Here is a 25630-nt window from a genome sequence, read left to right on the forward strand (position 1 = left end):
AACTGAACCGCATCTTCCACACAAACAACATCTTGGATAATCAAGTTATGCTTTGTTTGTAGATGATACAACTTGTAACCTCTACTTTGTAGACTTTAACCATCAAAAATACATTTCATAGCCTTATCATCAAATTTTGTGCACTGTTACTCAAGCATTACAGCATAATCCAAGCAACCAAACACATGCAAGTGACCAATAGATGTTTATTTGCCACAACAAGCCTCATATGGAGTGATAGACTGCAATGCTTCAATGGGACACGATATCCTCATGCCATCAAAATGCATGTGGCAAAGCTTGAATTTTGACTATGCATCATGGCATTTTTATAAGTGACCCGTTTTTCCTCTCATCAACACCATTTTGTTGAGGGGTATACAAAATTGTACATTGTTGTTTTATCCCATGACTTGCTATAAATGTATTGAATTTTGTAAGCATATACCCCCCCCCAATCAGAATGGAGGGTCCCCACATAAATACATTTTCAGTCATAAGCATAGATTTTTGAATCACATAAACATTTTGGACAGCCTTAAGCAGGTATATGTGTGCATGCTTAGAATAATCATCAACAAAAGTCACAAAGTACAAATGATTCCCAAAATATGGAGTATGCATCGGACACAAATTTGTAGGAGAGATGATCTGGGCTTATGTGCATATGCAAGACAATTGTGCTAATCTTTTCGCAAAGGCTCTATCTCGTGAGAACTTCGACACTTGTTACAAAGCTTTGGGCCTACTCCCCTTTGTACATAGGGTCTGTCACTTTCCTATATATGAGTGCCAGGTCATGTTCATCTCATCACTCCGAAGGGGGATCTGTTACCATATTCTGGTGGTGATATGTGTGAACATACTTAGGACCCACAGGGCAAATTGTTTTTCTTTTATCTTCTTCATCTTCGTGTGCATCCCTGCAACGGATGCGTACCTAACATGATAGGGTTGTGGAGGCATATCATTTTTTCTCCTTTGTCTACTCGAATAAGCTCATGTGCTCATTGCGCAATAGTGAAAAAAAAGAAGAGGAGGAGCACCGTAGGAACAATCTCAAGTAGGATCAAATTTTGATAGGCACCCTTGCCTATTACATTTTATAGAATTTACATATGTTTGGATATTTTAGTGATTTTTTCAAAGGATGGCTCACATTGTTGGTGTTAAAAATGGGCATGATACTTGAGAATGGTAAAATGCAGTCAAAAATCAACCTTGCATGATTCTCAAGAGACCTCATAGATCTATCCAACAAGATTTGAACTGAGACGAGAGAGAGAGAGAGAGAGAGAGAGAGAGAGAGAGAGAGAGAGAGAGAGAGAGAGAGAGAGAGAGAGAGATAGATTTTATTATCATCCTCGGAGGTCAAATATGACCTATGGGACCAAATTTACATGTGATGTAGTATGTGTATGGATGATGAGTGACTCTCGATGCTCCAAAATTGTAGTGATGAGAGTCGCAATGGAGAGCCCACACTTTGGCTGGGAGAGGAAAGTGTGTAGGTCTAAGTTATGACTGAAAATGTGAGAGAAGCAAGTCCGGATGTGATCAAAAGCTGAGCACTCTAGTAGTGTGTGGTACTCAGACTCTCAAACTTGCAGTGAGCATAATGTGCACAATCGATTTGACTCTTCTCCATTGCCCCAACGCCCTATCTCGCATCGAAGGAAATGGGAGCTAGCCGAATTGCTGTGATAGTGCGTATCGCGGACAAGGGAATAGGCTCAAGCATGTAAGTGTGAGTACGGTTTCCTCTCTCAGCGAAGAACATGGTTTTGTAGTTGGGGGCAATATAGGTGGTGTAATGTATGAAGAGTGACCCACCGGATTTCTCCTAAGCCGTAATACATTGGCGTTGTAGAAAAGCTTCATTCACTTGAGAGTCAATTGAAGCATCATGTAGCAAGTGTAATGCATCCCATCTCCCAAACCACTTCTTTATGTCTTGCATCCATCCTGTGCTCAAGATCTTGCTTTTATGCGTCTTTTGAACTTTTTTTCTTGCTTCCCATGCAATTGTAGGAAGTCGATGTGAGGGGTTTTGACGCATCTTTATCATGTACTCCACAACCCTTTCCATGCCCATAACCTCAATTAGAAGAGATCCCAACTCAAGAAGTAGGAGCATATATGGTGTTTGTGTCTTAACTTGGAGAAAGTTTGTAAGAAAACGCTTTTGGACATTCTCAAACTCTTTCCAAGTAGACTTTGAGATGCTCTCGCCCCACACTTCAACTCCATAAAGAAGAACCGGTGTCACCAATGCATCAAAAAGATACTTCTTGAGAACCCAACACTTGATGTTTCCCGCATTACACATGTTCTCAAATGCATAATATGCTCTCTTTCCCGCTTCCAAACGACGCATAGCACATTCATGCCACTTGTGATTGGATGGAACCTCAAGGCCAAGGTACTTAAAGCTCTCAACAACTTCAAGTGTCTCGTTGTTGTACACAATGCATGGCTTCTCCTTATGGTTGGTTTTCACAAGCATAACCTTTGTTTTGGATTCATTTACAATCAGCCCACTATGCAAGCAAAATTTCTCAAGGACAACCATAAGCTTTTGTGCATCTTCTAAAGTGTGTGCTAGAAGCACTACATCATCCGCATACAACAAAAGCATGATTACCGCATTGCAAATAGTGACCTCTTCAATGCCTTCTTCTTGCATAAAGTCAAGTACCATTTGTTCCAATTGATCGATGCATAGACCAAAGAGAGTTGGTGACAATGGACATCCTTGTTTAACCCCAATAGTGCTTACAAAAATTTCTGAAATTTCTCTTCCCATGCGCAATTGACAAATCACCTTCTCATAGATTCGAGAAACCGCAAGCATAAACTCACTTGGCACTTGGAGTTCTTCCATCCTTCTCCACAAATTGTTACGTGGAATCATATCAAAGGCTTTCTTAAAGTCCACAAAACAACAATACAATTGCTTGCCTTTCAACCGACTTTCCTCCATGAGAACACGAAGAGTGACAAGATGATCAATGGTGCTATGGCATCGACGAAAACCCGCTTGTCCCTTTTCACGCTTGTCATTCTCTTCAGCCCAATCACTCAATTTCATCTCCATTATGCACCCAAACAACTTTGCCATAAGAGACCCAATCATTATAGTCCGGTAGTTGTTACATTCTTTACATCCCCTCCTTTATGCAAAGGCTTAACCCAATTAGTACTCCAATCATAAGGCATACCATGGTTAAGTGCAAGGTTGAACATATCACACATCCACTCATGGGTAAAATCTCCCGTCCATTTGATCATCTCCGGCTTGATACCTTGAAGATCTCCCGCTTTGCGAGTGGCCAACTTTTCAAGCCCACCGCATACATCCTCAATAGTAAAAAAAGACGGCATACATGGAAGTGAACCATAAAATGGCATTTTTTCAGTATTTGCTTGCTCATATAATTGCCTACAATGTGTGTACATATCCACTAGACTCAAGTTACCAAAATTCTCAACCCGCTTGCCTCTCAAGTTTCTCCAAAATCTTCCATATGCATGTGCCTTTTCTTGGACTTGAAATTCTTGTTGCTTTACTTCCCATCTTCTTCTCTTCTTTTGAATCAATGCCTTGTATGTATGCAAATGACTTTGATAGTTGTCTTTGTCTATAGTTGCATCAAGCTTTATCAAGGACTTTCGAGCATCTTGACATTCTTTATCAAACCACCTTTTACGTGATCTATCTTTGTTGATACCATGGAGATGCTTTATGGCAAAGCATTCTTCCGCACAAGAAAATAGCTTTCTTGAATGCTTCCCATTTAGTTTCCAATGGGGCATCACATTGAAGCTTTGTCATCCATAATTTTTGCTCAACCATTTCAATGTACATTGGTGCCCGTTTGAAATCCATACATAGTGATAACTTCTCTTTCCTTTGGCTGAGATTATCATGCTTAGTTGCTTCTCCACATGAAAGGTCAATACATAAGGTGCGATGGTCGGATTCCGGGGTCCATTGACCAAACATAAAACTCTTTATGCGATACATGATGGCTTCAGAGAGTAGCATATAGTCAATCACACTATCCCCATTATGTCTCCTACATGTAAATCCATTGGTTCCACTCCACAAAGATACACCATTGGCAATGAGCATACCCGTGCTATTACACATGTGTAAAAGTAACTTTCCATAGTGATCCGGCTCTTTCTCATCCATTGAAGTACGATCATACAAGTGAACTTCTTCCAACTCCCTTGAAATGTATGGCATATCAAATTGTTGAGTATCATGTTGCAATGTTTTTGTGCGAGCATTCATATCCCCAAATACAATAACATCACCTTCACCTTTGAAATAAGCAATGTCCTCTTCCAAATTAGAAAATGGTTGATCTCTATCCATGCAAGCATAAAAGGGAGAATCATGATGAGGAATGTAGCAACCGGCTACAAAAATGGGTGCTCTTTCTGGTGTCATAATTTTCAGCCATACATAACGTTTGTACTTGTCATCTTTCACAATTGATACAAAATCTTCCAATCCTTTCTTAACCCTACATGCTAACCCTCCTTGTCCTCTTCGTTGCTTGAGATTCTTTGACCACATCAATGAATGCACATTGTAATCCTCCAAGCCGTTAATCCTTTGTGTATCATGCTCCCAAGTTTCAACAAGAAGTACAACATCGGCTTTGCTTGTTAGTTCATCAATGCCAACCCCCGCATTCCATGGGTATCCATTACAATTCCAAAAGCATATTTTCAATTGTAACTCGGTCTCATAGGTCACGCATCCCTATTTGCTTGAGAGACTTGCCTCCTCCTTGGGCACATTTTCTTCATGAGAGATCTCCTTGTTTTTATTATTCTTTTCCTCATATGCCTTGCGATGCATATTTTGTTGCTTAATAGTGCGATCTTCACATACAAAACATTTTGTATCCCTCAAATAGATCCAACTATTATCAAGGATAATCTTTCGCTTGGTCTCATCCGGCATGGTGTATACAATTGGCCGTTCTCCCGAGCGAGGAGCTCTTTGCTTCCCCACTCTATGTGCTCCATAGACCATAACTCCGGACATGCCAAAGTGGGTTTTGAAGAAATCTTCAATAACAATGGCAAGAGAAGGAGGTGTCTCTAACTTCTCTTCGGGAATTCCACGAATAACAATGTTCTTGGAACGTCGCTCCCGTTCCTTCAACTCCTCCATATCCACATTCTCAACATTCTTTGTTTGAACCATAGCTTGCATGAGTGAGGAATTAGAAACCACATTGCTACCACATACATCAGCCCAAGACTTGTTTGTGCATACATTTTTCATGTCGCATACATCCCGGCTCATAGTGTCAAATTTCTCCTCTTTCAATACATGGTCTTGCTCTACTTTGCTCATCCGCTCCTTCAAAGCATTCAAGTCCACAAGAGAGCGTTTACATTCCTTGACTTCCTCTTCAAGTTGCATCAAACGTGTTGTTTGTATCTCAAGTGTCATTCTCCATTGCAAGTGCTCGTAAGTCTTCGCCTTGTTTGTTTACGGTCTCTTGCAATGATACCAAGTACGCCATGATCATGGTTTCCGATGATCATGGCACACTAAGTACCCTTAGTGTGCCATTCTCCATTGCAAGTGCTCGTAAGTCTTCGCCTTGTTTGTTTACGGTCTCTTGCAATGATACCAAGTACGCCATGATCATGGTTTTCGATGTCGTTGGTTGGGTGGTTGTGTTGCTATCTCCACACTTAGGAGATTTTGGATCATTTTTCACAATGGTTGTTGACCTTGTTGAAGAAGAAGAACCCTTGCGAGTGCCGGAAGACATTGTATGTAAAATAGGAGATGAGAATCAATTTTGTTGAACCTGTTCACTTTGGAAATGCTGCTACAGAAACGCCTTCCATAACTTTGAAAATTTCTGTCTTTACATCAATGCGTAGAGGACTTCGTGCTCTTCGATTGAGGCTATAGATCATCCAAATCGGAGTTCGGATGAAAAAGTTATGATCAAAAGAGTGGACTGCTGTCTACTAGGTCAAAAAACGGCTGAGAGAGAGAGAGAGAGAGAGAGAGAGAGAGAGAGAGAGAAGGTGAGGGTGAGAGTGTATGTGTGTGTGGGTGTATGTGTGGGTGAGTGTGTGTGGGGGAACGAGAGAGAGAGAGAGAGAGAGAGAGAGAGAGAGAGAGAGAGAGAGAGAGAGTGCTGTCTCCCTCCACTTGTCACTATATCACGTGGAGTCCCTCCACTTGTCACTATATCACGTGGAGTCGGGGGCCAAAGAGGATCTAGGGCCCAAATTTGGGGGCAGGCTTTGATCTCAACCGTCCGATGATTGATCGCTCGATGAATCAGGAGTGAACAAAAGGTGGATAAACTACGGGGTGAACGCGGAAGATAGTGTCTCTCTACTGTGCAGACATGATCACTGACACCGTCTCGGGTTTGCCCCGCGCCCTGTGAGGCAGATACATTAGGGGTGAATTCGAGGTGGATAAATAAGGGTGAACTCGGGACGCTGTTTTTGCCCTTAATTCCCTCCCACCGATAGCCAGGGGTAGAAAGGGGGTAGCCCTTGGCCAAGTTGAGGCGTTCGCTCAAGAGTCAGTCCACACGGGTCCCTCAATGAACCCATGGGTGCTCACTTTGCTTCTAGACGGGAACTGCTGTAGCGTACTTACGATACATGAGAGAGAGAGAGAGAGAGAGTCTTGCCAAGAGCTTGCAGCGAACGCGATGCTGGGAGTGGTCTCGAAGGTAGCATTTAAATTTTAAGTGCCCCCCCCCCCCCGCGCCCCCCCTCCCTCTCTCTCTCTCTCTCTCTCTCTCTCTCTCTCTCTCTCTCTCACACACACACACACACACACACACACACACACACACACACACACAATTGTCACTCGTGGGTGCAGCTTTAATGCGGGGTTGAGAGGTAAGCGCAGAGAGAGAGAGAGAGAGAGAGAGAGAGAGAGATTCTGCAATGTGTTTTGTGTTTGAGAAACTGTGTTTACCGCTTAGAGTAACGGCCGTTTAATTAGGACATTGACTTTGTGGAAGTCTTATTATTGGTCGCATGCTTAATGCGGAGTCGCAACCTCGTTTTCAACATCAGAGTGTCTAGCATGCTGGAAAACCCATCATTCATATCAATTCTGCGACATGGCATTAATATAAACAGGGCTATTGGGCACTTTATAGTCTTCAGAATGTTGAGAAGCGCATTTCGGTCCATGAAGACATGGATATTCACATAAGTTTGGCCTTATTCAAGGGCTATCCTTGGCAGAAATAGGTGTTTTGGGGCTGAGAAAAATCTTTTTTTTCACCTAATCATTGGTGCAAAATAATTGCGATGTAAAGCTTTATGTAGAGGGCGACCTTTTTGACACCCATCATCATGTGTAGTTCTTCAATTGAGTTGAGGGTGCTTGTGTCGTGGTAAGGATCTTCAACTTTGATATAGACACTAAAAAAGTGTCAGATAGATGGTCAATGTTCTCCTTTGTTTCTTCCTCAGGTAAAATACCTTGTGTAAATACGAAAACTATAAGCTTTGTATTGAACAAAGAGAAAACTTTTGAGAACCTATTTTCGTGAATGCTTCGATACAAAAACTGAGGCCTTTAAACTAAAGGGTTCAAACTAGAATGTTGGATAACAATCATCAATCACATGGTTCACATTGAACATTCATATCTTGATTTATAGAGGACATTCCACATTCACATTGTCATCTCAGTTTGCATTGGAGTTCAAATGCCACATTAGGCCTGCATTGGATCTATTGATCTAGTTATCACATTTTGGGGGCATTGAAGGAATGAAGACAGGAGAGCATAAAGAGGAGACAAACACGGAGAGAGAGAGAGAGAGAGAGAGAGAGAGAGAGAGAGAGAGAGAGAGAGAGAGAGAGAGAGAGAGAGAGGATGAAATGAAATGTTATATTAACGTCTTCAAAAGGCCAAAGTGACCTATGAGACCAGAAAGTTACAATGTGGTGGATCTGATACAAAGTCAGAGTAACAAGATGACAAAATGACAGAATGACAAAATAAAATACTACGGAATCCTAAACTGCTAGGTGTGGACTAAGCAGCTAAACAACTATCTGGGATAGCTAGATCACAGGAGATCCAGCATCGGTCATTGGCGGATCTCATCAATCTCCTCCATGGTCAGTAGTTTGACCGGGCGTCGTGCATGTCGAGCCAGAGTGACCCGAATCCTCTGATGCAGCCTCTGTCGATTCTGTGTAGTCCTTTGTAGTCGTGGGCGTCTAGATCTTTCTAGCTCAGTCGCTCGGTCGATCAGTATGCCTTTGGTGTAAAGCGACGGGCTCTGTTGTGGTAGTAACTCCTCCGGGTGTCCAGTGGCAGCTCTAAAGAAGTCTGTGATCTGTCTCTGAGACTGGCTAGCCTCTCCTCTCATCAGGCTCTCTCTGTGTCTACGCAGCTCAAGCAAAAACAAACCCAGGCATCTTTGATCCTCGTACCGCATGACTCTAGAGAATGGTCCAAGGCCCTCTCTGAACAAGCAATGGAAGCGGCCTCATATCTCGTAGTAGACGGGGCAGTGGCATGTGTAGTGCAACTTTGTCTCAGGCTCGATGTCACATAGGGGGCATGTCCTGGCCTTTGCTGGTATTCTGTTGTATCTCCTGGTCTCGATCCGCAGCTAGTGTGAAGATGTGTGTATCTGGCCAATAGCACATCGTATTCCATGAGACAAGTGGGTGTCCATGTATCTGGGCCTCGTCATAAAACCATCCTCCGTAAGCTGGAGGAGATGCTCTCTGTAGAAAGCCATCTTCGTGCCTAGCTCTTGTGCTGGCTGTATCCATGTCCTCTTGGTGTCTAGCTGAGTCAAATCCTGGCGAACGAGCCTGGTTATCTCGGACTGTGTAATAGTCAGAGAGGGCACATGTAGTGAGTACTGGAAGGGGGGCAATCTGTCTATTATGCTGAACCCATGTGCCTGAAACCATGATGTCATCTCCCCGTACCAGCATGCTGTATCTCCCTGCATGGCTAACTGTCGAGAGGACTCAAGTGCAAGGCGTGCATATCTGTCTCTGGGAAGTTCCCATATGCGGTGTATGAAGGAGACAGATCTGGTGAGCGCCTCAACCACCAGTGGGGGGGCAGCTAGCTCTGCTCGTACAATAGCAGGTGGTACTGAAGCCTTGGCTCTAATGAGCCGCGAGATCATAGAGACCAGAGGCTTCTCCATGTCGCCCCATCCATCACTGCGGCCTGTCCTCCCATGATGATCCAGTGAAGGTCCCCAAATCTCAGCTCCATAAAGCAATGCAGAAGCCACCAGAGTGTCAAAGAGCCAGAGCTTCGTCCGAGGCTCGTGAAACTGAACCTGTGAACACATCCTTTCCAATCTACCCAATGTTGCATGGGCTCTGGTCAATCTAGTCTCTGCTGCCCTCCTTAATGAAAATGGTGGCCCACTAAAAACCACTCCAAGGTAAGTGTAAGCAACTGTATACTCCACCTTCTCCTGGCCGTATGTGAAGGCGGGTGCTGACCTCCTAATCCACTGTGGGGTGGTATTAAATACCATGACCTTGGTTTTACCAAGGTTTACGGACAAACCACTTTCTTGGGCAAACCTATGCAAAGCATCCAAGTGACGTTGCATCCCCTCCGGAGAGTTGGAGATCAACACAATATCATCAGCATATAACAAAAGTGGAATCCATGTCCCTACCAGCTGTGCACCTCTATCACCATCTCTCTCAATGTAGTCAGAAACCTCATCTACATACATACCAAATAGAGTAGGAGAGAGCGGGTAGCCCTGCTTCACCCCTCACCCCAAAAGTGGAGTAAACCGGTGTGGATAGACCCTTTGGGGTACGTACATGCCCCACTACTGACCTGTATAATGCCATGACCCCCCAAATGAGCTCTTTGGGTACTCCCATCTGCTGTAATCTGCGCATCAATCTAGCTCTGGGCACTGTGTCAAATGCTTTGCGGAAATTCACAAAGCTACAATAGATCCGTCTTCCATGCGCTTTGCCCTCCTCAATGATGGCTCTGAGTGTCAAGATATGGTCAAGAGTAGAAAAACCCCTCCTGAAACCTGCCTGCCCGGCTGCGCGTATCCCCTCCCTCTCTGCCCATCTACTCAGCTGTTGCTCAAGAATAGATGCGTACAACCGTGCCAATGTGTGTCCAATCATGATAGTGCGATAGTTCCCAGGCTCCATAGGGTCTCCTGACTTGAAGATAGGTACAATAGTAGATAGGCTCCAAGTATCAAGCAAGCCCTCACACATGGCACGGTTAAACATAACTGCTAGAAGCTCTGCTAGTAAATCTCTGGCATGCGTGAAATGCTCAGCCACTAGGCCATCATGATCATATGCTCTCCCAGTCCTCATCCTGTCAATGGCCTTCCTCACCATCTCAGCGGTGAAAAAAGCACATGTGTGTGGGCATGGATCGGGGGGGTTGGGAAGGAATTGTGGACAAAGATGATGCATACTGCCCCCAAGCCTTTGTAGAAGTGATGGCAGGGGGGGGGGGGGGAGTGCTCATGAAAGAGCCTCCATGCCTCACGTGAGTCCTGACTCGAGAATAGCTGGTATAGATCTTGCTCTAGGCGAGCCAAAAAAGCCCTCTTCTTCTGCCGCACTAGGCGTCGGAAGTCAATCTGTGAGACTGCCTGTGAGTGATGTCCCCCAAAAGCACCTCCTTCAGCTCTAGTGTCCCGGCATTCCTCATCATACCAGCTGTTCTGGGGCATGCTTCCCGAACGGCGTCTCTGCTCAGGCTGGGTATGTGGGTATGCCTCTGCTGCTGCATCATGTAGTGTCTGTGTCAGTATAGTAGTAAGCTCCTCCAGAGGTTGCCTTGGATCCTCTGTGCAGAGGCATCTGTAGATCCCATCTATGTATACAGAGTCCGTCTCCCGTGTAAAGGTGTAGCGAGTAGGGGCTGCTGCTCGTCGCCTGTGTGCTACACTAAACTGAAAAGAAATGGTCAGTTGTCACAAAGTGATGATGTGGCGGACAGCAAAAACCCTAATTTCTGCCAGAAACCCTAAAATTCCTGCAAACCCTAATTTTTGCCAAAAACCCTAATTTCCGAAAATCGCGGAGGCTGATTTTTTTTTTGTTTTTTTTTTGGGGATATTTTGAGCGACGCAAATCTCAGCTTTTGGCCAAAAAAAAAAGAAGCATAATTGCTTTTTTTATTGCTCTCATTGAGAGAGAGAGAGAGAATTTGCTTTTGCTTTCAGAAAACTCTCTGTGAGAGAGGGAAAAGAGATTTTGCTTTCAGGGCTTTTGATTTTAAGCTTTTGGGGCTCTGCTTTTGGGCATCCCTTGTAACCTTTAAATTAGTGGTGAGGGCCTCACTTCTCAGAGCATCTGGACGCAGAGTCTGAGAGTGAATCCTGACCCACTCTCTTGTACTTTGAATTGATTAATACAAAAAGAAATACCGAAAGGGGCGCCAGTCTTTGGGGCCAATATCTCCAGGCACGGAACTCCGCCGGGCCAGTGCAAATCTATTGTGATCTCTGAATTGTTTTGAAGTGGTTATTTGGTGGTGTCGCGATTAATTCTTGACTTGGGAGTGTCCAAGTCTGTTACAGTGGTATCAGAGTACGACTGATTTCTCTTCTACGGGAAATCCGATCCCCGAATTTTTTTTTCCGCGGCACCTATGGCTTCAGGCAATGATTAGTCTACTCCCTCTGCATCTGGAGATGCAGGCTGGGATCACAATGAAGATTTAGACAGAGAGTATGGCCCGCCTCGGCCTACTCAGGCGGAGCAAAGAAAGATGGAGCGTCGTCAATTGATTGGCGATGCAACAAAGATGATGCTCAATTTTGCCAGGGACCCGAAGATGGCAAAATATTTGAACCAGACCTCTTTGGAAGAGGTACAGATGGAGTGGCACAGAACCACAACACCACTCCCGAAACCTGCTCTCAAGAAACCTTCTGCCTCCAAGAAATATACGGAGAAGGAATTGGAGAACGTGGTTGATGCACGGACTGCTCAGCTTTTCGACGTGCAAAAGAAGAACAAAAAGCACGGCAAAAAGCAGAAGAAAGGCACTGACTTCCCGGGATATTTGGGTCGTCGACAAGGCAAAGAAACTGAAGAAGCGCGTCAAGTTTGAAGGCCTACCCAGTTCTTCTTCTTCTTCTTCTTCTTCTTCTAACAGTTCTTCTAGCTCTTCAGACTCGAGCGAAGAAGACAGGAAAGGCAAAAAGCGAAGCAAGAAACAACGCTTTGGAAAGGGCAAGAAAAAGGCAAAGAAGTCTAAGTCTCGCCCAATGAGTGACACTGCTACAGAGGACTCGTCTACGGACAGTTCTGACGCTGGCAACGGAAACTTTTATGCGAACAAGAAGAATTTTTACAAAGCCAACCAGTATGACTTTCTCGAAGATAAAAGCAAGAAAGTCCGAGAGTTTAAGGAAGGTGGCCAAGGACTTAAGTTTGATACTTGTTTGGGATACTCCGATGCTTCGAAGGCTTTTGTCTTTTATACAGCAGTTTGACATCGCTTTCGCGGGAGGACGCTACTCAGAGCACTCCAAGATTCGGAGAGCTGCCTCTTATTTTAAGGGGAATGCTCGCATTTGGTGGTCCACGCTTCTATTAAACAAGATTGTGCCAGCTACATGGCTGAAATTCAAGAGGCTTTTTACTTCTTCTTGGTTGACTCAAGAGTTTGAGCGAGATATACGAGCTGCTTGGAACCATCTTCGGATGACCAAGAAAGATACAATCAATGCTTATTGTGAAAGATTCTGGAGCTCTTTTCTACCCGCCTCTTCATTCAAGAAGATCTCATTCAGAGAACAGATTGAGCGGTTCACCTTGGGTCTACCCACAGAGATCCGAGATCGCTGCTTGGAACAGAAGTCAGCTTCTATTCAGGAGTTGATGAGTCATGCGAAGCGGGGCTTTGGCATTCACTCTGGCAGTCTGACCTACCCCACAGATGAGGCCATGACACAACGAGCTGAACAGACTTCTGGGAATGAAAGTAGAAAGAAAAAGAGCAACCCAGAGAGAAAAGGATGCAGGACCCAAGCTTACTCCTGAGGAGAGAGCTCGCTTCATCAGAGAGGGGAAGTGCTTTGGATGCGGGGAACAGGGACATATCTCTGCGAAGTGTCCTAATAAGGCAAAGAAAGAACAGAATGATAAAGAACGACGACAGGCCTGAGAGTTCGGGAGCAACTGAGGAATGTGGCAGAAAAGGCAGATAGAAAAGTAGAACTCGTACCACATGGCGTGGGACCTGCACTGAATCAAATGAATGAAAGTACAAACTTTGCCACTTTTTGGGGCAAAGTGAAGGATCAAGAAGCTCTTTTGAAGGAGCCAAGGCCAACTTCTTTTCACTTGGAATTGGCGGCTCGATTTGGAATTACGCGCCCGACAGACTGACGCCACAGGCGGAGGTAGTTCGACTTGCACCCGGATGGGATGTTGCCATTACACCGAGCATTGGCAAACTTCGTTTGCAATGACAGGGGTGTTCAGGGCACGCGAGTGACGTTCTACTCGGGATCCCTTGGTACCACAAGAACTACGCCGTGGTTGACTACCGGGCCGAGAAAGCGACTTTGATAAATGAAGGGCTTAGAGATTGTACTTGATGAACTTCAGAGAGAACTGAACGATGGATAAAGGTTGAATATAGTTTTGACCTGATCAAAAGAACGCCAAGATTTTTTCTCCACACTTATGTCGGTTGCTTTTCGGAGGGCCTAAAGATCAAACCATCGATCTGATACTTGGAAGCACGCCACCTATTCGGCCACCTTACCACCAGAAAAAGATTATGAATCAACTGAAAGACCTCTTAGAAAAGGGTCTTCTCCAGCCTAGTACTTCACCATATTGCTCTCCAGTGTTCTTGGTTTTGAAGAACGGATCTTGGAGAATGTGCATCGATTACAGAGCTCTCAACAAAATCACCATCAAGAAGAGATTTCCGATCCCTAGGATCGATGATATACTCGACAGGTTACAAGGATCTTCGTGCTTTAGCAGGATTGACTTGAAGAGTGGATATCATCAGATCAGGATCGCGCCGGGAGACGTCTACAAGGCAGCCTTTCGGACGACTTTTGGGTTATTTGAGTTTTTGGTGATGCCTTTTGGCTTAACCAATGCTCCGACGACATTTAACCGGATGATGGACAGGATTTTTAGAGAGTACAGGCTATTTGTTGGCACTTTCTTTGACGACATCATTGTTTTCTCCAAGAATGAGGCAGAACACAGAGATCATCTGCTTCAGGTCTTTCAGGCATTACGAGATCACAAGTTAGTGATAAATGCAAAGAAAAGTGAATTTTTCCTACCAGAGATACACTTTTTGGGACACAGTGTGTCAACAACAGGAGTGCAAATGGATCCGGCCAAGATAGAGACTATCCGTGATTGGCCCGACTTGAGGAATGTCCATGAAGTTAGAAGCTTCTTGGGACTGTGTTCGTACTACAGGCGGTTCATACGAAAGTTTGCAGAGGTAGCTTCCCCTCTGCATACCTTGACATAGAAAGGAGTACCTTTTTTTCGTGGGGACCCACAGAGGTGACTGCCTTTCAGACATTGAAAGAGAAATTGATTGCGGGACCTATTTTGACTTTGTCGGATTTGCAGAAGTCATTTGAAGTATATTGTGATGCTTTTGGTCGTAGTCTGGGTGCGGTCTTGATGCAAGAAGGCCATGTCATAGCTTACGAGAGCCGTTTGTTCTCTAGGCCGGAGATGACAACACAGATATATGAGAAAGAGCTTTTGGCGGTTATCCATGCTCTTACTCAGTGGCGGCATTACCTACTCGGAGCGGATTTTACTGTCTTTATAGACCATCAGAGTTTGCGCTACTTCTTGTCATAGAAGCAGCTTTCGGAAAAGCAGATGCGGTGGGCGAACATCTTGTCACAGTTTCACTTTCAGATTGTCCATGTGCAGGGACAGAAGAATGTGGTGGCAGATGCTTTGTCTCGGAAACCGTTGGTTCTGGCTATTTCCGCGATACATCATAGGAGCTTCGAGGATATGGTCAATCAGTATGCCACAGATACAGATTCTGCAGATATTTTCACACGGATACGGGATGGGGAGACAGTAGCTAGATACTCCCTTCGGGAAGGCTGAAAAAGACTATGTTGTGCGTTACACAGCCGTTGAGGGAAAAGGTTATGACTGAATGCCACTATCCACCTTTTACGGGTCACCGCGGCATTGCTACCACCATGAAAAGGGTAGAGAGATACTTCTTTTGGCCGAGACTCAAGAAGGATGTGGAAGAGTTTGTGCGCAGTTGCTTGGTATGCCAGAAGGTCAAGTTTGACAGGCATAAGGCACAAGGATTGTTACAGCCTTTACCCATACCCACCCGTCCCTGGGAAAGTATAGCGATGGATTGCATTTTTGATCTCCCGAGAACAGAGAGTGGTCACGATGGTATCTGGACTGCTATTAACAGGTTTAGCAAACATGCTCATTTCATTCCAGTGAAGAAAATAGTCAAGCCGGATCACTTAGCGAGACTGTTTGTGGCCCAAATTTTCAGATTACATGGCATGCTTGAGACGATTGTCTCCGACAGAGACCCCAGATTTACGAGTTTGTTTTGGAAGGCAATTTGGGAGAACATTGGCACGTGGTTGCAGTTCTCGTCATCGTTCCACCCGCAGACTGACGGGCAATCTGAGATTGCCAATTCAGTGGTTTTAGATTTATTGAAGTCTTGTATCTCGGATCAGAAGACTCAATGGGAAAAGAACTTACCTTTGGTGGAATTTGCCTACAATAACATGATGCACTCTTCGACGGGGAAGACGCCATGTGGGATTGTTGAAGGTGCTGCGAAGGTTCCACCCTTCCTGAGCACGAAAGATAAGATCTTTGAAGCGGATGAATATACGCGAGATCTAGATACGGCTTTCGCCAAGGTTCGCGAGACTTTGCAGAAGTCTCAAGAACGACAGAAGACGGCAGCGGATCGCCATCGGCGCGACATGAAATTGAAGGAGGATGATTGGGTGCTCTTACGTTTTGAGAAGGCACGCCTACGAAAGAAACAAGGAAAGGAGAGGCTTTTTCCAAAGTTTAGTATGTGATACTACGGCCCTTTCCAGATTACTGAAAAGATAAATGATGTCTCCTTCCGATTGAAATTGCCAGATACTTGGAGGATTCACAATGCATTGCATGTGAGTCTCTTGAAACCTGTTAAGGGTGATGTGCCTGATGATGGGGAGCCTGATGAGCAACCCGACGTGAAAGAAAACGAGGAGATCCTTGTTTCTGAACAGATTTTGGCACATAATGATATGAAGAAAGGTAAAGTCCGAAGGCGGTTCTTGGTTAAGTTCAAGAGCTTTCCTGCATTTGATGCGAAGTGGATGGAGGAGGAGGACCTAGCAGATACTCCTCGGATTGTGAAACTTTACCTCGATGTTTTGGTTTAGCATAGTCTACTCCAAATGGAACCCAGAATTCAGCTTGGCCGGAGATCTGGTGCAGTGGGATGCACAAGAGGGGAGTCACTCCACTCCTTTGTCAACAGATGCCTTGATTTTGATACTAAAGTCACTGATGTGTCTTTGAGCTTCAGGGATACTGATAGCTGACAGTATTCTGCTGGATGACTTTATGAAATGGAATTCCTGATAATGATACCGATTTGTTCTTGACTTCTTGTGAGTGCAGGAACTGATAGACGAAATGACTGCAGCATTTTGGTATACTTGATCTCGAATAAACATGGTTGCAATAGGGGTTAGTCAATCGGACATCGATGAGGTCCCGATTGGACCTAGATGTGATTGCTAGCTACATTGCCGATAAACCATGGTCTTAAGATCCGAATGAATGTTGAATGTCATGTGATGTCCTGCGATGTCCTGTGATGTTGTGTGATGTGACTGTCGATTTTGTACATGTGCTAGATGTGTGTTTCTAGTACGTAGGTACTAACAGTCAGTGTCTGCTAAGATGGTTTATGGCTTTTGTCGGTTTTGCAAGCGTAATCGCGGTCGATTACAATGCTTTCAAGAGGGGGGTATGTCACAAAGTGATGACGTGGCGGACAACAAAAACCCTAATTTCTGTCAGAAACCCTAAAATTCCTGCAAACCCTAATTTTTGCCAAAAACCCTAATTTCCAAAAATCGCGGAGGTTGATTTTTTTTTTTAAAAAAAAAAGGATATTTTGAGCGACGCAAATCTCAGCTTTGGGCCAAAAAAAAAAGCATAATTGCTTTTTTTATTGCTCTCATTGAGAGAGAGAGAGAGAGAGAGAGAGAGAGAGAGAGAGAGAGAGAATTTGCTTTTACTTTCAGAAAACTCTCTGTGAGAGAGGGAAAAGAGCTTTTGCTTTCAGGGCTTTTGATTTTAAGCTTTTGGGGCTCTGCTTTTGGGCATCCCTTGTAACCTTTAAATTAGTGGTGAGGGCCTCACTTCTCAGAGCATCTGGACGCAGAGTCTGAGAGTGAATCCCGACCCACTCTCTTGTACTTTGAATTGATTAATACAAAAAGAAATACCGAAAGGGGCGCCAGTCTTTGGGGCCAATATCTCTAGGCATGGAACTCCGCCGGGCCAGTGCAAATCTATTTTGATCTGTGAATTGTTTTGAAGTGGTTATTTGGTGCTGTCGCGATTAATTCTTGACTTGGGAGTGTCCAAGTCTGTTACATCAGTGACACAAGAGCATGATCCACTGCCACACCAACAGGTCTGGGTCCAACCGTAAGGTCCTGGATACTAGAGATGAGGCTCGGCTGTGCCATGACATAATCCACTGTGCTGGCTCCATGTCTGTGTGGAAAGCACGTAAAACCCCCGGCAGCGGGAAATCTCCGTAGGCTATTCAAGATGGCCAATCCATGTGCGATCCCCATGTCTATCAAGTATCGTCCATACTCAGTGTGTTCTCCATCCTGTGATAGTCTAGATAGGCCCGTCTCTGCAACATCCAACTCTCTCAGCATCTCCTCTAAAGTATCATAAAGTACTGTCTGATGATGGGCAGTCCTAGCAATGAAATCCCCTAGAATGATGATGTCACTATCTCTAGAGAACTCCCATATGTCATCATCCAGAATAGAGAAGGGGGACTGTCCTCTGGGTGGTGCATGAACTGACGTACTCGGGGGAAAGTAGGAAATAGCAATGTAAAGATATCTGCCTGTCTCTGCTCTCAATCTCACCCACATGTACCTAGCTTGCTCATCCTTGCGGGCTACATGTATCAATGGCCGCAACTCCTCCCTAAGTTATAAGTGACTTTCCGAGTGGCCCAGACTTCATTTGGTGCACGCAGGCTTCTATACTCATCAGAATTCAGTGCTAACTGGCCAGACCAGTCCCAGACTGACCGACCCAGACTCCCGCTGTGAGAAACCTATTCGGCCGCAGCCGTTTCACACTGGCCATGCAATGTCCACTTGCACCTTTTCAAGGGTTCCGGGGAAAACAAGTAAAAATAAAATAAATAAAAATATCTAGTACTTATTTACGAAAGGCAACAGGAAAAATACACCTCCTGGTGACACCCGCCCTTGCCCCCCCCTCCCCCTTCCTCTTTTTTGTTTCCAACCTTATCCGCCTTCGCGTCACATTCTCAGCTCGTAGGTACTAGGAGGACCCTTGAGCTTCATATTTGTGGTAGAAGATACAAGAGTAGAAGTGCTATCGATATAAACTGCTATTGAGGGTGTAGAAGTAGCCACATAGAGGGAGAGGATGTTGATGATGGAGAGGGTGAAGAACCAATAACAAGGGTAGGAGGGGTCGTGGAGGTGCTAGAGTAGGCCGAACCATCTCAAGGAAATGGGCCAATATTAGCATGGGATGAAGAACCAATAACAAGGGTAGGAGGGGTCGTGGAGGTGCTAGAGGAGGCCGAACCATCTCAAGGAAATGGGCCAATATTAGCATGGGATGAAGAAGCTCCAATCGAGTCAAGAACATATCTAGCATCACAGGAGAGGACATGTCACGTGACACATCCAACCCTATGTGTCCGTGGACAAGCTACAACATGACCAGGGTTCAGTTCAGTCAAGTCAATCTAGAATAGAAAGTGATCTGGCACTTTTGTGAGTCTGTTCGCAGACCGTGCATGTCCAGACACTTAGATTAGATGCATATCCTCTGGTTGCACATAGCATGACCATCGGATTCCAATCAAATCCCATTAGTAGCATTTTTACAGTGCATAGACCTATTTTCCCTATTTTTGACATTTTTCACTTATTATTTTTAAGTGACTTTTGTTGGAAAGTAGGTAGGGCAATTTTGCTAAGATAATATATAAGCAAACTAGAGCTAGCACTTTCTGGTAGAAGAGGCAGGAGGAGCACCTTGCTCAATAGGCAACTTCTCAGCAGGACCACCACAGAGGCCTAGCGTTTTTGCTCAACAGTAGAGGCTAGCGTTTTCAGTTCCAGATTAGCCTTGGCGTTTTTGCATTGCAGAGCAGCCTTGGCAACCACAAGACAGTAGATCCCCTAGTGTTAGCAGTTTCCACAGCAGTTAGCAGATTTCCATCGCAGCAGAAGATTTTCAGCCCTAGCGTTTTTGCATCTGCAAGACACCTCAGCGTTTTTGGCAGATCTTTGCGACGAAATCAGCCTTAGGACCAGTGTTTTCAGTTTTCAGCAGTCAGACTTCACAATAGAACCCCCGAACCTCGCAGATCTCACCTTCCCGTAGCAGTTCCTCGTCGCACGATCAGATTCCGCAAGATTTACAGATTCAGCCCGGAAAATGCAGATTTCAGCATCTGCGTTTTCTGCGCGTCGTCGTCGCATCGTCGTCATCGACATCGTCACCGACATAAAGTCAGAATTCAGCAGATAAAGATTTGCAGATTTCAGCCCTTAGCATTTTCAAATTTCAGCCCGTCTCGTCGTCGTCCTCATCGTCGTCGACATCGTCGGCAAGTCCAAGCATTGTAGAGATTTGTGCAATCATAAGTAGACCGCTCTCGCCATAGAGAGTGGGGCCATCGGAGGAGGGTTTGACAACATTCTGGTGTCGTATTCTCTTCTCTCTCTATCTCTCAGTCTCATGCACCTTCACGTGTAACAAACTTGGACACTCCAAGTCAAGAATCAACCGCGACAGCACCAAATAACCACTTCAAAACAATTCACAGATCACAATAGATTTGCACTGGCCCGGCGGAGTTCCGTGCCTAGAGATATTGGCCCCAAAGATTGGCTCCCCTTTCGGTATTTCTTTTTGTATTAATCAATCATCAAAGTACAAGAGAGCGGTTAGGGTTTCACTCTCAGACTCTGCGTCCAGATGCTCTGAGAAGTGAGGCCCTCACCACTAATTTAAAGGTTACAAGGGATGCCCAAAAGCAGAGCCCCAAAAGCTTTTAAAATCAAAAGCATCAGTTCTCTCTCTCTCTTAGAGAGTCTTTTCTCTTTTTTTTATATAAAAAAAAGCAAAAGCAAAATTCGCGTCGCTCATCATTTTCCATTTTTTTTTTTTTTATAAATAATAATCCGCCTCCGCGATTTCCGGAATTTAGGGTTTTTGGCAAAAATTAGGGTTTGCAAGAATTTTAGGGTTTCTGGCAGAAATTAGGGTTTTTGCTGTCCGCCACGTCATCACTTTGTGACATCACGCACAATGTCTATTCACTTTGTTTGTGTCCATTGCACTCTCTCAATAAAGGAACGGAAGGCTCTTCCTTCTGTAAGAAAAAGGAACCTTGAGCACAGTTCGGAGCACTCATCTTGAGCAAAGTTCAACATTCACTTCTGCTGCACCTTACAGGACAATATCCTCCAATGAAGGATCCCATATCCGAAATCCTTTGGAGTGAGTGGCATAAGTACAAAATATAATCTCTTTGGATTTAACATGCAAAGTCGTCCTCTATTTTCATGAAACATGAACATGAGCAACACAAATAAAGATATGAAGACGTGAGACAGTAGGTCTACGACCTAGAATAGAGAGATTCCTTCTATCAATCTGTCACGTGCGCACTTCACTTGCGCTATGTGGACATATTTCTGCTACAGTCTAGCATGAGTCTTAGCTTAGGACTAGCTTGGCACCTTTGTGAGCCTCTAGTAGGACGTGCATGTCCAGGCAGGTCATAGTTGCTACCCTCTCTTGCACAGGACAACATTTTAGCATGTAGGTAATTTGCCGCGTGTGAACCACCTCTTAGCATGCTATTTTTTAATAAGTGATTTTCAGCATTTTGTCTTAAGCAAGGTCGTGGGGTCTCATTTAGGCCTGCTCGACCCAGCCTTTGCCTCCTATATAAACTGCCTTTGGGCACTAGTATTGGCAGAAGAAGGGGCAGCAGCAGAAGAGCCTGCAAACTCGGGAATGCAGGCCAACGCAAGCGTTTTCAGCCCCTTTTCTCCATCAGCGTTTTCAGCCCTTGAAGACCAACTTTTTTCAGCCAAGACAGCCAACGTTTTCATCTTGGAAGTGCCAGCAGATTTCAGCCTAGCCTCGTCGTGGTTGCAGTTCCTTAGCCATCGACATCGCTAACAGATTCCGGCATTCAGCCATAGCGTCGTCGTCATCGTCGTCACCTTCGTCAACCCAGTACCCCAGGACCCAGTACCCCTTGTACCTTGGCTTGTCCCTTGCCTAGCTCGGCATAAAGATCCACAAAACCTCGTCGTTGACATCACCATGGTCGACATAGACCCATCAGTACCTCGTCGTTGACATCACCGTCGTTGACATAGACCCATCAGTACCTCGTCGTCGACATCACCATCATCGACATAGACCTATTAGTACCTCGTCGTCAACATCACCGTTGTCGACATAGTCCCGCAATACCCGTCGTCGTCGTCGTTCACATAGAACCTCTAAGTACCTCAGTACCCCGTAGTTCCCGCAGTACCCAACATCAGTAGCATCAACACCCATTAGCATCAACAACATCAATACCCATTAGCATCAACACCTCAGCATTTAGACATTGTATCAACATTGTGCAAGAATAAAGAAAGTACTTGCTCTGGCAACAAAGCAAGGAGGCCCTTGAGGGTTTGGGACCTGACATTCGGTGTCGTCTCTCTCTCTCTCTCTCTCTCTCTCTCTCTCTCTCTCTCTCTCTCTCTCTCTCTCTCGGTCCACACTCATTTGACCACTACCGGCACTCATCAACCGAGCACTGGAGCTATGGAGATAGACGGCCACGATTGAGGAGAGGAACTACACAGCATCGACGGAGACTACAACAGAGGATTCGAGCCATACTCTCTCGACATCCAGAGTGCAGATGAGGATGGATTCTAGTAGTAGTAGTAATTTTTTTTAAAGTCTTTTTGTACCCAGACATGGTATCAGATTCACAATTTTGTAACAGTTTGGTCTCATAGGTCATTTTGGCCTTTTGAAGACGTTAATATAACGTTTCATTTCATTTCTCTCTCTCTCTCTCGTGTCTCTCTCTTTCATTCAGTTCAGTAACTGTAAGGTGCAACGGAATGGATCTTGTATTTTCTCAAGATTAGTGATCTTTATTGCTCAAGGTTCCTTTTAGTTCTTAGGGAAGGAGAGAGCCTTCTGTCTTATGGAGAGTGCTATGATCACGAACAAAGTGAGTGGATATTGTGCGTGCAAGTGAATGAGACTGAGAGGAGGAGAGAGAAGAGATACGACACCGAGAGGTTGTAAAACCCTCCTCCGAAGGTCCCACTCTCGTCGGCGAGAGTGGTCTACTTTGATTGCACAAAGGTGTACAATGCGTATGCAATGGATTGATGCAAACGGGGACTATGTCGATGAAGACGATGAAGACTTTAGGGCTGAATTCGATGCTTATTTATCTGTTGTCCACAAAGGGGCAAGAGCTGAGAGTCTGTGCCACTTTTGGGGGCTGAAATGACTGGTTTTTACTACTGATTTGTGGCTGAAAATGACTGCTCTTGTCGGGGCTGATGTGATGATGAAAAACGCTGGTGTACCTACTCTTTAGGCTGCGTTTTAGGTTGATTGTCCTTGGCTAGAAAATGCTGGATCAGCAGGTTCTCTAATGCTAAAAACGCTGGCCTGGAAGGGGTCCTAATGCTGAACAAAAACACTGGATGGTCTGGCTTGCTGGCGTTAGTGAATGGGCTGAACTGCTGCCTTTGGTGATAGAGGAAAAACGCCAACTGCTGGCTTATGCTGGCGATGGCTACTAGGAATGGAAACGCCAAGATCTGCTTGAAGAGGGCGATTCCAAAACGCTGATGGTTGCGGGTGAAGGGGCCTTACCAAGTTGGATTGGAGAGGGTCTTGCTGAGAGAGGGAGGGAACACCTGTTGCTTGGTAGCCTGCTGTGCTCCTTGGCTCATCTGCCAATTTGTGCTAACTTAGGTTTGCTTATATATTAACTTACCCGATTTTCCCTGTTGAGTACCCAGCAAAAGTCACTTAATAAATAAGTGAAAAATGTGAAATATAGGGAAAAATAGGATAAAGTCACTTGAAAAATCCTCAAACTGACTCTGATGGAATCTGATGGAAATGCTTATGCTTATGCGGTGTGCAACCAGAGGATATGCATCTACACTAAGTGACTGGGCATGCACGGTCTACGAATAGACTCGCAAAAGTGCCAGATCACTTCTAATCTAATTAACTTGACTGACGGGAACCCTGCTATGGTGTAGCTTGTCCACGGACACATAGGGTTGGATGTGTCACGTGACATCCCCTCGTTTTTAAAGTGAGGTACTGGTACCGAGCTGCATGGCTTCCTTGTAGTCTGCCAACAACTCTGGATAATCCTTGAAGAACTCTTCATTTACCCACACCGCTTCGTGGGTTCCTTGATCTTTGAACTTCAAAAAATATTGTCGTACTTGTTTCTTCGAACCATGTCGAAACCGATGCAACAAGACTTGCTCCGGCTCCATGACTTCAGCTTCATCGATGATCTCTGGTTCTTCTTCTTCTGAAACGTCCTTTGGAGGTGTTCCCTGAAACACTTTCAACCACGAAACATGGAAAACGTTGTGCATTGACCATGAGTTAGGCAACTTCAATTTCATTGAAACCTCATTAATCTTTTTGATTACTGGAAATGGACCATACATACGAAAAGATAACTTAGTACATTTCTTTCCAACTTGCTTAAGACGCTGTTTCATAATTCGTAGATACACCCAATCTCCTTCCTTGATCGAGACCTCCTGACGATGCTTGTTAGCCTGTCTAGAATAAGATTCCTGAGCCTTGCTTAACCGAAGCTTCACACTCTCAGAAATCTCATCCAGTGACTGACTCTCAGCATTGGCATCAGGCATTTGACTGACCGATCTAGTCAAAAGTGACTGGAACAGACGGCCAAAAGCTGCCTCATATGGAGTTCGACCAATAGCAGAAGAGAAGGAATCATTTAGGATAGCCTGAACCATTGGGAGATATTTGAGACTGCTGATCATGAACATAAGATTTTAACACATCAAAAGCCGACTGATTATAAATTTCGGTTTGACCATCTGACTGTGGATGAAAAGCGGATGAAAAATTCAACTTTTTGCCAAAATTTTCAAAGAGTGCATGCCAAAAGTTGGACGTAAACTTAACATCCCTATCGGAAACAATGGACTTTGGCAAACCACAGAGGGGGTACCAATGCTTTATGAACAATCGTGCAACATCTTATGCAGTAACTGTGGCCTTACAAGGAATCAACATGCAAAATTTGTTGAAACGATCAACAATAGTTAAACATTGAGTGTTCCTTGAATGCAGACTTGGTGGTAAGTTAGTCACAAAATCCATAGAGATATTTGAAAAGGTCCCTCGGGAATAGGCAGCGGAAGCAAGAGGCCTTGCTGCTTACCCCGAGGAGCTTTTACTTTTTGACATATAGTGCAATGTGTGACATAACTAAACACATCTTTTCGCATTTTAGGCCAATAGAAAAATCGTTCAATCTTTTCCAATGTGGTGTTCATACCCCTGTGCCCACCCGTGAGAGAATCATGTGCATCATGCAATATGGTTGACCTGAGAGAGGGAAACACACATAGACGCTGACGAAAAAATAACAATCCATCACGAATGAGATAGTTGCTGGGCCCTTGGGAAGCAAGAGCCTGCAACCAATACTTGCCAAACTCCGAATCTGCATACTGATTCTTTATGCTGTCAAAAGACTCACCTTGTATAGAAAATGTGGTTCTTGACTCAAGAGCCAAGATCTGTCCTTTGCGACTCAACGCATCTGCACAACAGGGTTAGCTTTTCCAGGCACATACTCAATCAAACCTCCAAATTGCTCAAAAAATTGTGACCACCGCGCTTGGCGATCACTCCAATGTGCACTAGTCATAGACTGGAGCCACTTGAGGGCTTGATGATTTGTGCACACTGTAAACTCTCTACCATACCAAAAATGCTTCCAATGCTTAAGAGAGTGAATGACAGACAAAAGTTCTTTATCATAAACTGAATAATTCTTTTCTGCACTATTGAGCTTCCGGCTAAGGAAAGCTACTGGGCGACCATGCTGCTGGAGCACAGCGCCTGTGGCAACATTGCTCGCATCCGTCCATACCTCAAAGGGGTCATCCCAAGAGGCAAGGATAAGACACAGTGCTTCTGTCACCGCAACCTTGAGAGCTGCGAAAGCCTGAATGGCTGCTTCGGG

The 25630-nt window shown here is 44.8% G+C and overlaps 1 protein-coding gene across 2 annotated transcripts in view; it reads left to right on the forward strand.

Annotated features, from left to right (window-relative positions):
* The first annotated feature begins 6576 nt into the window (after positions 1–6576).
* LOC147430856 (hypersensitive-induced response protein-like protein 1) overlaps positions 6577–25630 on the forward strand; it is a 78087-nt gene continuing 59033 nt past the window's right edge. The window contains exon 1 of one of the 2 annotated variants that reach the window (XM_086493396.1): positions 6577–6737. The gene's annotated coding sequence lies outside the window, so the exon portion shown is untranslated. Of the gene's footprint in view, positions 6738–6774; positions 6913–25630 lie in introns of those variants that run through there. The other variant, XM_086493397.1, reaches the window with a different exon arrangement.

Source organism: Adiantum capillus-veneris, chromosome 21, assembly GCF_014529385.1.
Source record: "Adiantum capillus-veneris isolate H3 chromosome 21, ASM1452938v2, whole genome shotgun sequence".
NCBI lineage: Eukaryota > Viridiplantae > Streptophyta > Polypodiopsida > Polypodiales > Pteridaceae > Adiantum > Adiantum capillus-veneris.